This window comes from Leptopilina heterotoma, unplaced genomic scaffold, assembly GCF_015476425.1.
Source record: "Leptopilina heterotoma isolate Lh14 unplaced genomic scaffold, ASM1547642v1 Lhet_218, whole genome shotgun sequence".
Classification (NCBI taxonomy): domain Eukaryota; kingdom Metazoa; phylum Arthropoda; class Insecta; order Hymenoptera; family Figitidae; genus Leptopilina; species Leptopilina heterotoma.
Window position 1 is genome coordinate 1,245,693 of NW_025110935.1, and position 12,467 is coordinate 1,258,159.

General features: G+C 22.1%; 1 protein-coding gene across 2 annotated transcripts in view; it reads left to right on the top strand.

The window, feature by feature from the left end:
- Positions 1–93: 93 nt before the first annotated feature.
- The window catches only part of LOC122501919 (sphingomyelin phosphodiesterase), a 34,449-nt gene continuing 22,075 nt past the window's right edge, over positions 94–12,467 (top strand). For both annotated transcript variants that reach the window (XM_043611705.1, XM_043611708.1), the window contains exon 1: positions 94–416. The gene's annotated coding sequence lies outside the window, so the exon portion shown is untranslated. The remainder of the gene's footprint in view (positions 417–12,467) is intronic.

Genomic DNA, 12,467 nt, shown 5'->3' on the forward strand with positions numbered 1-12,467 from the left:
TCTTACAACTTTCGTCGAGCTGGGAGTGAGGATTGGTCACACGGGTCACACCACCGACGGGTCCGAGAAATCAAATACGAAGCGAAGCGCTGTTTTGGATCAGTGTAAGTCTGTGCTTCACAGAGATAGGATAAGAAATTTTTTTTTTTTAGTTTTATACATTCTCTCCTCTCGACATTTCGAAACTCAAGTAAAACACCACGTGACTGAAACGCGCGCGGCAAGATTCAATGTAATTCGAACGCAAAGTGATAAAAAAAATCCCGCGCCAAATGTCAACATACTGCTCTCTTCGATTATTATTTTTGAGTGTTAATCATTTTTTTCTGTGAAAGTGAATTGGAATCTTTTCTCTCTTTTTTTCTTGTTTTACAGCTTCGATCTATGTGGCGGTTTTTATTTAGACACTTCACCACGTGAGTCTCATTTTTATTTATAGTTTCTCAATTTTTAATTTTTATGGGCTTTTCATTTTTTTTTCATTTTTTCAAAAATCAGTTTTGGATTTCTATATTTTTTGCACATCATAGTTAATACACTAAACACCCAAGAAAAAAATTGACTCAGTCTTGCAAACTTTTTATTTGTTTCAAATAAATTTTATTCATTTCAAACAAAAATTTTATTTAGTTTAAAGTTTTAAACAAAATTTTATTTGTGTCTAATAAATTCTTAAAATTTGTTCGAATAAATATTTAAAACAAATAAATAATTCACTAGTTTCTGGGACAAAAAATATACTTTTATTTAAACTCAAATAAATTATATTTTGTTTAAGCAAAATTTCCCTCTGGGTGTAAGTTTTAACACTTTTGTTATCAACTTGGTTCTTTATTATCCTTAAAGTTTTTGAACGTTCAAATTAACGAAATATTTTTTTCTGTCCAAATATTATAAAAGTTACTATATACTTAAATAAAAAATAATGTAATATAAACATTTACTTAATTAAAAAAAAAATATATATATACATATACCTTAATTAAAAAAATCTTTTCAAAAATTCAGAAGAAAAAAATATTTTTCTTAGCAAATTTTTATAAAAAAAAACATTTTTATAAAGTTTCTTGAACTACCAATTTTCTAAAAAAATGTTTTAATCAAAATTATTTATAAAAAAAAATTCTTTTGTACTAAAATTGAGATTGAATAAAATATCGTTGTTCGTTTAAATGTTTAAAACTTTAAAGACAATGTACTATTAAATGAACTTTAATTTCTTTTAATTTGTATTTTCCTACAAAAGAAGAATTATTTTTTATATTGAAAAAATTAGTTCTTCACTATGTAAATATTTAATTTTAATTATTTTTCTTATTCGGATAAATTAATTAACATATTTTTTTAATTATTTAATTATTTGTGTATTTATTTATTCGCGCATTTATTTATTTATTTACTTATTTATGTACTAATTTATTTTTAAAATGTATATTTATTTATTCAAACAGAGGGAAAATTTCTTTTATTTGAACGTTGAAGTAAACTTTAGAAAAGTGATTGTTTTTACACGATTTATTGCTATTGTTTTCTGATTTTTCCTTTTAATGAAAGAATTTTAATTTGAGAAAATTTTTGCCTATGTATGGAACATTGTGCGATATTAAGACAAAGGTTTTAATGTTTTAAATGAAACTTGACTATGGAATGATTACTTTGTGCACTTACAGCAGCACGTGCAGTAAATAATACTGAATGAAATTGAAGGCTGAATTTTTTTATAACAGTAATTTTTTTTTTTTTTTTGCATTCTTATAGGATTTCAACATGTTTGACATCCATTACGAAGATAAATACTTTCGTTGAGTTTAACAAAACCACAAAATTATACGAAACTCTATAACTTTTTACTGTTCGTAAACACGCCTCGAAAAAAGCTTTTTGCAATGGAATTTTTATTATTTTTTATTAATTAACATTAATTATTAATTTTTAATTAGTAAATTATCAATTACTATTAATTATGAATTAGTAAATTATTAATTACTATTAATTATTAATTTTGAACTAGTAAATATTATTATTGGTATATTAATGGTAATCCATTATTAATTTTAAATTTGTAAATTGTGAATTAATAATTATTAAATTATTAATTATTACGCAGAAGAAAATTTATTTGCTGTAAGTTTAAATAACTTGTCTTTTTAAAAATAAGTAAACTTCTCTATTAACTGCTTTAAGTACCTAATTATTTGTCTATTATTAAATAAATATTTACTTGAATAAAATAATTTTTATTTAAGTAGCGATTAAATGGTTCAATTCATATTTGCTTCAAATACTGAAATTATTGGTTCAAATACAATTTAATTGACTTCAATAAAAATTATTTAATTTAATGAAATATTTATTTGACAATAGACAAGTCAATCGGTTATTTTAATAGAGGAATTTTTTTCCAGTGTCATTATAAATTATGTAACTATATTAATTACTAATTATAAAGTAGTAATTATTAATTATTTATTATAATCATTAACTATTATTTTTAATTACAATATATTTGTATTATTAATGGTGATTAGGCTTATCTGCACTATTAATTACAAATTATTTCACTGAAAAAAAGTATTTATCAAATCTTCTAAAACTATTCTTCAATTTAGAAACAATGTAATGTAAATAAATATTTAAGTATAAAAATTTTCTTATTAAATATTGCATAAAACTGATCACAAGTTTCAATGAAGTTTAACATAATTTACAGTAATATTTGAAATATTTTTTCTGAATTTTTACAGTTTAATAAAATTTTATTAAATTCCAAAGAAGTATTTTTTACAATTGAGAATTTTTTTTCAATCAAATTTCGCAGTTGATATTAAATTGAATCGAATTAATGAAATTGAATCAAATTGAATCGAATTGAAATAAATAGAATCAAATTAAATTGAAATAAATTGAATTGAATCGAATTGCATCGAACCGAATTGAATTGAAATGAATCGAATTGAATCGAATTGAATCGAATTGAATCGAATTGAATTGAATTGAATTGAATTGAATTGAATTGAAATGAATCGAATTGAATTGAATTGAATTGAATTGAACTGAATTGAATTGAATTGAATTGAATTGAATTGAATTGAATTGAATTGAATTGAATCGAATCGAATTGAATCGAATTGAATCGAATTGAATCGAATTAAATCGAATTGAATCGAATCGAATTGAATTAAAAAGAAAAATTTCGAAAAAAATGAAATGGAAAACAATTTCTTAATTGTTTGCCTTCAGTGTAATTAATAATTAATAATTTCTTTTCCATTATTTATGGATATAGCTCACAATCAAAGTAAAGTATGTTCAAAAATCGTTATATCGCTCTAGTTTACTCTGTTTAAAACTTTATATTTTCACTTTCTTATATATTATTAGTAGCTATGTATACATAAATTTATATACCCAAGCATGTTTAAAAAGGTCAGACATTCTTTATAATTCAACTCTAATTTACCAATTTAAAACTTGCAGCGTAGATTTCATGTCAATTATATATTCATCAAATATCAAGCAATAAGACAAAGTTATATTTGCAATAATATTAAATTATTTCTATTGTAGTCATTCCTTTGTAGTTCTTTGTTCGACAATATATAAAAATCCTTACTATAGTGCCAAAGTGATGATGAAACAGTATATAAATTAAGTTTTAGTTTGCTTAATAATTTTTTTCTAATTAGACATTAATTGAACATTAATTTACATATACATTCTCTTTTACTAATAATCAAAGTGGTGATTAATTATTAAAATTAAAACTGCTTTTTCTTATTTATATACTATGTTTGTTCAGGTCATAAAATACACAATTATTTTTGTCTAATGAAAGTGTTATCATTAGTGCAATGGCATAATACTAATAGTATATTATATGTGATAAGAATATAGATATCGATGATTTATGTTTTTATATTATTGGTAAACAAAGTTTTCCGGAAAGCCGAGTGAAAAAGAGAAAAATATTAATGTGCGCTGGGCAAAAATTATTTAAATTCTAAAAGAAAGTGCCTTTTCGCGAGTTTTTTCTTTGTACTAGATTTATCTTGATTAAAAATTCCCTTTTAATTATGTAAATTCAAAAATATTTTTAATATTTTTAATGTAACGAATACTTTGACCAATAATTTCTAATAACAGTTGATATTTCTTTCTATATTTTTACTCAAAAAGTTATAAACAAAACCTAAATTTTTTTGCTTCTTGGGCTTTTTCGGAGCGCATCACAAATAATGTAAATTAAACATTTATTATTTTTATATTTATATTTATATATTTATATATATATATTTAAATATTTATATTTTTTATTATTTTTCATTATTGGCTAAAAAAGAAAAAACAATATTTTGCACTAAAATTGATAAAATAAAAAAAAAACGTCGTACATTTCAATACGTTCAAAACTTTAGGGACATTAAAAAAAATTCATCTTTTGGGATGAGGAAAATTTTTCTTAGAGGCAAAAAAATTATCATAATATGAAATGCTGCTGAAAGCTTATATGCACATTATTTTGCTCACTAAAACTTAATAATAGTAATGAAATTTCATAAACTCAGATTGCGAGGAAAATTATAATGCTCTTACAGATTGACTTCGCGGGTAATAGTTGCGCATTGAAAAAGTAAGAGAAAAAACGGAAATAAAATATAATAAGAGTATAGTAGTTGAAAAACATTATTAGAAATATGAAAATACACTGCAAAAATAGAAGTATCTTAAATGGTAAATTTATAGACATATTTAGATACTTGTTTTTTTTTGCTATGCAATCAATATATTATTAGGTGAGATTCTGTTCATCTAATTTTTTAATTATTATATACTCAGAAACAAAAAAGGAATTCAAAAATTTATTAATTTGTAATTTATAAAAAAAATTTAACTACCATCAGACATTAAATTTTTTCTAACTGATTAATTGAAAATTTATAATTTAATTTAATAATCATTTATTAATTATTACTCTCTAAACATGAAGTAGTAAAAAAAGTCATCCACTTAATTAAAATTGATGATTTCCTTTAAATTTTGCTACAATTTTACTAAATGAAAACATTTAGTATTTTGTTAATTTTTTACTACAGTTTTAGTGATGAAAAATTATTATTTATTAGTAAAATTTACTGATTCAAAAGCAAAAATTCAGTCACTAATTGAAAGGGAAAATAATTATTGAAAATAATTTCTGATTTTTGATTTTTTAGTAATAGTAACAAATTAGTAAACTTATAATAGACTCTCTCTAAAAGTAGAAAAATTATAAAAGAAAAACATAAGAACTGTTTAACATTTTGATTCGCAGATGTTAACAAATTTAATTATTATATATGAAACACCGTTTGTTCAAATGAGGGAGCATAAAGAATTAACTCTTGAGAAATGCAGAGAACAATGCAACCTTCAATTGTTTTCACTTCTTTTCAAGAGCATTATACTCGTTTTTAATAGTTTATAAACTAGTATTCTTTTAATTAGAAAAAAAGTAAGAAAAAGAATTCATTATCAAATTATGTTGTAATTTTACAAATTAGGAAAAAAATCTTGATACCTTGTCTATACAATGATATATAAGTAATATAAATAAATTACGAAAAATAAAGAAAAAATGCAACTGAATTTTTAATTCAATTTTTAATTGAAAAATAGAATAAAAATCAATCAAAATCAAAATATAAAGCAAAAAATTAATTTTATTAAATAAGTTTCGTTAAAAATGTTCAGTAATTCAAGATAATAATTTGATTTCAGGAAGTTTTTTTTCACTCTCTAAATTTGAAGCAGTAAAAATGTTTACTAATTTCAATTAGTAACTGACTTTTTGCTTTTGAATTAGTAAATTGTACTAATAAATAGTAATTTCTACTAATTTGTAAATAAAATTTACTAATTTGCAAGAAAAAATTAGTAAATTTTACTAATAAATAGTAATTTCTACTAATTTGTTAATAAAATTTACTAATTCAAATGCAAAAAGTCAGTGACTAAAATTCAAATTAGTAAATATTTTTACTACTTCAAATTTAGAGAGCAGAAAGATAATTTTTTTCTGATTATTCAAACAAATTTTTTTTGAAATTACAAAAACCAAGGAAAATGTTAAATTTGATAATATTATTCTCAGATAAATATTTACTGAAAACAAATATTATTTATTTGTTTCGCTTTATAAACATTTAAAAAGAAATTTGTAAAACAAATATTTAGACGTATTCTCAAATATTTTTTTAAAATTTTATTATTAATTAATTCAATAAAAATATTGCGGAGCTGGTATTTTTCTTCAAATAAACGAATCAGAATTTTTAAATAATTCCTTCGAAAATTTAAATTCTATTTATAACATACGATTATAAATTTTGTACATTTTATAAATTATAAATCAATCTATGTTTACTTACGAAATAAACTCGACAGGAAACATTTGTTTAACTCACCTGAAACAAAAAAGAAGACTGTATATTAGAATTATTGTAAAAAATATGAAGAATTGAAATAAATAATAATTTCTATTAAATAATTCTTTTAATTTAATACATTTATTCAAATTTTATTTCTATTGTTAAAAAAAATTAGGTACCATTTTTGTCAAAATGCTATTTTTATTTTAAAATTGACTAAAATTTATTTGTAAATTTAAATTATAATTTCTAAATTTTAGTACAAATTAGTAAAATTTACTTAAGGCTTGGTAAAACTTCCTTCTCGAAAAATAGTAAAAATTGTTAAAAATTTCTTATTTTCGGAATAACTTTGACTATTTCTGAAGAAAAATTTTTTTTAAATAAAAATTAGAAAAATTTATTCTGGCAATAATATTTAATTAAAATGTATTTTTAAATTTGAAAAAAACTATATATATAAAGTTTTTTAAATTTTGCAAAAAAGTAGAAATTTGTTTCCCTCGCCAGAATTAAAAAATTTTCTAACTTGAAGGAAAAGGATAATTTTTATAAGTTTTTTTTAAATAAATAATTAATGAAGAAGGGGATTTCAGGTTTTTTTTATTAATTTAAGGGAGATGGAAAAGGGAAAAAAGGAAATCAGGTAGGGGACGAAGGATCCTTGCACCAAATTGGATCAAAATTGATACCAAATTAGATAAAGTTGACACCAAAACTTTGAATCAAATTATGATTTATTTTACATTTTTGCCACCAATTCGTTGCTATTTTATACTTTCACGTTAATAGTGTAAAATTTTATTAAATAATGCAATATTTGCATGAAAATTATTTTTTAGTCTATAAAAATTAATTTAAAAAATTAATTTCCAATTTCTCCATTAATATTGCATTAATAATGCAATATTCGCATGAAAATTATTTTTTTATTCTATAAAAATTAATTTCGAATTTCACCAAAAAATGACAGATAACATGAAAAAAATCAAAAAGAAGAAAAAACCAAATTTTTGTATGAGGCTAAAGACCGCAACGTTTCTAAAAAACGAAATAATAATGCGACAATTTATTTTATTTTCTCTTGAAATTTATGTTATTTTTGAGCAATTGTCTTAAAAATATCCAGACAAAAAAATTAGAAATTAATTTTACTTGACAAAAATATATTCTTTTTTGGTTTTTTCGTTTCAAAAAACATTGCGAACTTCAGCTTCATAAAGAATAAAATATTTTTTTAAAAAAAATAAATTTTAGCATTATTTTGGAACCGTTTTCAATGTACCATGAACAATTCCATTCATCCATAAGGATAGATTGCAATGGATGGCAATTGATGACGTCATGAAAAGAGAGAGAGAGCGCTCGTCCACTTTAAGTAGGTTACATGTCCAATGTGTTGAATTGAAGACGATCATCAGGTGATGGACGAAAGAACAGTTTCAAAAGGGATTTTCATTTAATTTTTATTTCACTAGATTTCACCAAATATCTTCCTTGTCTTCTTCAAGAATATTATCAAAAAATATTTGTCAAACATCACAAATGATTATCGCACACTTTTACAAAATATTGAAATTGGAATGAAATTTTAATATAAAATTGACGAAATGAGTGTATTTTTGGGTCGATCAGTTTCTTAACTAGAAACTTTATTCCTATTACTGTTCACAAACAGGTCTTGTCTTGTGTATATACACATCTCATCAACTGGGTCACATTCTTTAACAAAGAATTTTACTGCAGGATCCTCGCGCTTTCTTTAGCCCTCACTTTAAAACTCATGTCCTTTTCTCCTCTTGAATAATAATAAATTGCTTTTGTACACGATATTCTTCTGCGAAAGTATGTGTTTGTGTATTTATATATACAAACCACAGTTATTTTTTAAGTATCGGATTTTGAATACCAAAAAGTATCAAATTCATGTCGTATCGCAAAAGTGTGAAAACTGATACTAAAGTTTGGATCAAGTTGGTATTTTTCGTATCACTGATAATATTAACTGTGGAAAAACGTAGCTTATTTCTGTTTATTTTTTGAAAATCTAAAGAAAAGTTTTCTTTTATATAGCAAAATCGTATTTTTCTAGTAAGTTTTTCTAAGGGTGTCAAATTGAGACGAAAAACGTAGTAAAATTGTTGCGAGGCAACAATTTTACTACGTTTTTTGTCTGCGGCTTCTTAAACACAAAGCATTTAAAGCCGAAACTCCTTTCTAAAAATTTAACACATTTTTTGATTATTTAAATCCAACTGCCCTCTAAGAAAAATTTAATTCCTTAAAAATTTATGGACATCAGAATTGAAGAAAAATTACCTTTAAAAAATATTTTGTTTTAATTTTCTGTTTTTCAAAAAACGCAGACTTCACACTCGATAATTAATTTTCAAAAAGTAGCTTTCAAACTAAAAAAAGTAGCTATCGAAAAATTTAACTTGACGACAAAAAAAAATTTTTTTAGACACTTTACAAAACTGACAAAAATTCCATAGATTTTATTTTCCTGACTTTTTCCTAATTTTCATCAAAAATATTTACTTCTTTCTTCTTCTGCGCTGATAAATTAAATTTCTGCAACGAATTTTACTATCCATGAAAGAATTTAAATATTTATAAAAATAATTTAATTCTTGCGAAGAATTTTAGAAAATTTTTTAAATAATTGATTTCTTTCGACTAATTTTTATGCAAATTTCAATTTAAATAATTGAATTCCTGAGAAATTTTTATTATTCATGAAAAGAATTAAATTCTTATGAAGATTTTTACAAAAAAAAAGTTTTTAAATAATTGAATTCTGTTTGGTATGAAAATTGTTGATAAATTGAAAATCATTGAATTGAGAAAAGTTTTTAAAAATAATTATATTTTACAAAGAATACTGTTAAAATTTTTAAGAATAATATTGAAGGTCTGTGTGGCATTTTATTCAATTTTTTTTTTTGAAAATAATTGAATTCCTAAAAAGCATTTTATTATTTATGAAAATAATAAAATTGAATCTTGCGAACGATTTTATTAGAATTTTTAAATAATTGAATTTTCAAGAAAAAATGTATTACCTTAGAAAATAATTGAAAGCTTGTAATGAATATTGTTATTTATGAAAATAATTGAATTTTGCAAAGAATTTTATTAAAATGCCCCAAAATAATTGAATTTTCCTGAATAATTTTGTTATTTATCGATATAATTGAATTATTTCGCAGAATTATTTATGTAAATAATTGAATTTTCGGGAAGAATTTTATTAAAATCTAAAAGAATAATTGAATTATTACAAAAAAAAGTTTAATTAAAATTGTTTTTAAAATAATTGATTTCTTTCGAAAAATTTTATTAAAATATTTGAAAATAATTGAATTTCTGTAAAAAATTCCATTATTTTTGTAAATAATTGAATTCTTTCAAAGAATTTAAAAAAAAAACATTTTTTTTAATAATTTATTTTTTCGATTAATTGATGTGTAAAATTGTATTAAAAATTTTATTATTTATAAAAATAATTGAATAGTTGCGAAAAATTTTATAAAAGTGTTTAAATAGAATTGAATTTCTGTGAAAATTTTATTATTTATGAAAATAATTGATTTTTTGATGAATTTTATAAATTTTTAAAAAAATAATTGAATTCTTTTGCGAAAGTTTATGAAAATACTAAATATTGAAAATAATTTAATTTTGAATATTTTTTTAAATACAAAATTCAGTCAAAAATCGCATAAAATTTAATCGGTTTTAGTCAAAATTGGACTGAAAGTATGATTTAGTTTTTATACAATAAATATTTCTGCTGTTTGAATGTAATATTCTTAAAATAATAACACTGTAAAAAATAAGTCTTGTAGGACTTAAAATCAATTTTAAGTCTGAATTTAAGTCTGAAATTGTCTTATTTTTAATTTAAGTCCAAAAATTAGTTGAATTTAAGAAAAAAGCCGTTTAAGCTGTATATACAGCTTTATACTTATATAAGCTGTATATACTTATTTTATTGAAAATTAGAAAAATATACTTTTGAATTTAGTAAAATTTATTCTGGAAATAATACAATTTATCAAAAATTCAAAAACATAAATTTTTCCCCAAAGTTTGCGAAAAATAAAAATGTTTTTCCTTAAGTATAATTAAATATTTTTCTTAAATATTTAAATTAAAAAAAATATATAATTTTGACAAGTTTTTCTTGAGAATAAGGGGAAAGGGGGAGAAAATTTTTGATTTTTTTAGATGTTTTAGGGGAAGATAAAAAAGGGGAAAAAGGGGATAATAAATTTGGATTTATTATTTTAGCTTCAAATTCTAATTATTTATAAATTTAGGTATACCTAACTGTTCTTTAAGAAAAATTTAATGCCTTAAAAATGTATGCACATCAAAATTGAAGATAAATTAATTTTAAAAAATACATATTTTGCTCTACTCTCTAAATTTGGATTAGTTTTTACTAAAATGTATTCAATAATTTGAATTAGTGAACGACTTTTTGCTTTTGAATTAGTAAAGTTATACTAATAAATTAGTAAAAAATTATTATTTGCTAGTAAAATTTACTAATTCAAAAGCAAAACGTCAGTCACTAATTCAAATTAGTAAATATTTTTATACTAATTCAAATTTAGAGAAATAATTTTCCATTTTTCAAAAAACGTTCCAAACATTGGAATTGATTGTGGCGAACATTGAAACATTGTATACACGACTTGTTCGTATGGATTGAATTTGAAGTAAAACTCGGTATTCCCAATTGGCTTTCACTGACAATCAAGGTGATTTTCACGATCACCGCAATACAAAGTGGGGATCCATTAATGTCACGTTCAATGTCCTTTAACGTTTATCGTGCTTTTTTCTCCTTTCAATTCTACATTCTATTCAAATTTGTAGTTTACAAAGATTATTTCGAGTGAATAATTAATTAGCGTCATCAAAAATGATAGCACTACTCTCTGTGTGTAATTTATCATTGATTCGTCAAGTACAATTAATCGCGCATATCAAAGTCATTGACACTGCGGTTGAGCTTTTATTAACACTTTGTTATTAATTAGCATCGAGAAAAAAAAATTTTTAAAAAAAGAGAGAGAGAGAGAGAGAGACTTTCTCTGATTCGTGCCACAACTTGCGTCTTGGTGTAATATGTAATTTCCTGGTACCGCGACACTCTCTTGTAAATAGTTAATGTTCGCGGCTTTTGAATTATTGTTTAATGAATATTCTCGTTAGACATTTTCTGCATTATTTCCAAACACATGTGTAAAAGTTTTTATTTTTGTTTTACATTAAAATTCATATATAAATATTGAGAAATAGTCGCATATATTAGATATGCTAAATGTTCCTACAATTCTGAACGTTCAAATGAACGCAAACTTTATTTCTTGTTCAAATTTTTATTGTAATTTTGCGTCACTATGAAAATATATTATTGTAAAGTTTCTAAATGTAAAATTTAATTTTCTAATTTTTATCGCAATCTGTAATTTATGAAAATTTTTACCCTTTTACCCCACTCTACTCTATTTATTTATTTTCTTCATAACAATTATACACAGATTTTCTAAGGATATCAAATTGAGACGAAAAAGGAATCAAAACGTTGCTTCACAACACTTTTGCATCCTTTTTTGTCTCAATTTGATATCCTTAGAAAAAGTGTAAAACAAATAATAATAAATATTTTTTAAGAAAGTAAATAAATACAATAAAAAATTATATTTATTTCTTCATAATAAATAAATAATCACTGTTAACTTAAAAGTATCAAATTGCAACGAATTGATACCATAAATGCGGATCAAATCAAAAATTGATCCAAATTTTTGGCATCAATTTGATCTACTTTAGTATCAATTTGATACTTTCTAGAAAACTATTTTTTATTGTATTTATTTATTATATAATATATATTATATACTTTAAGAAAGTAAATAAATACAAATAAAAAATTGTATTTATTTATTCATAATAAATAAATAATAAATTATATTTTAATAGAGTAAATAAATACAATAAATTGTATTTATTACCCATATGCAATAATTAATGGAAATTATT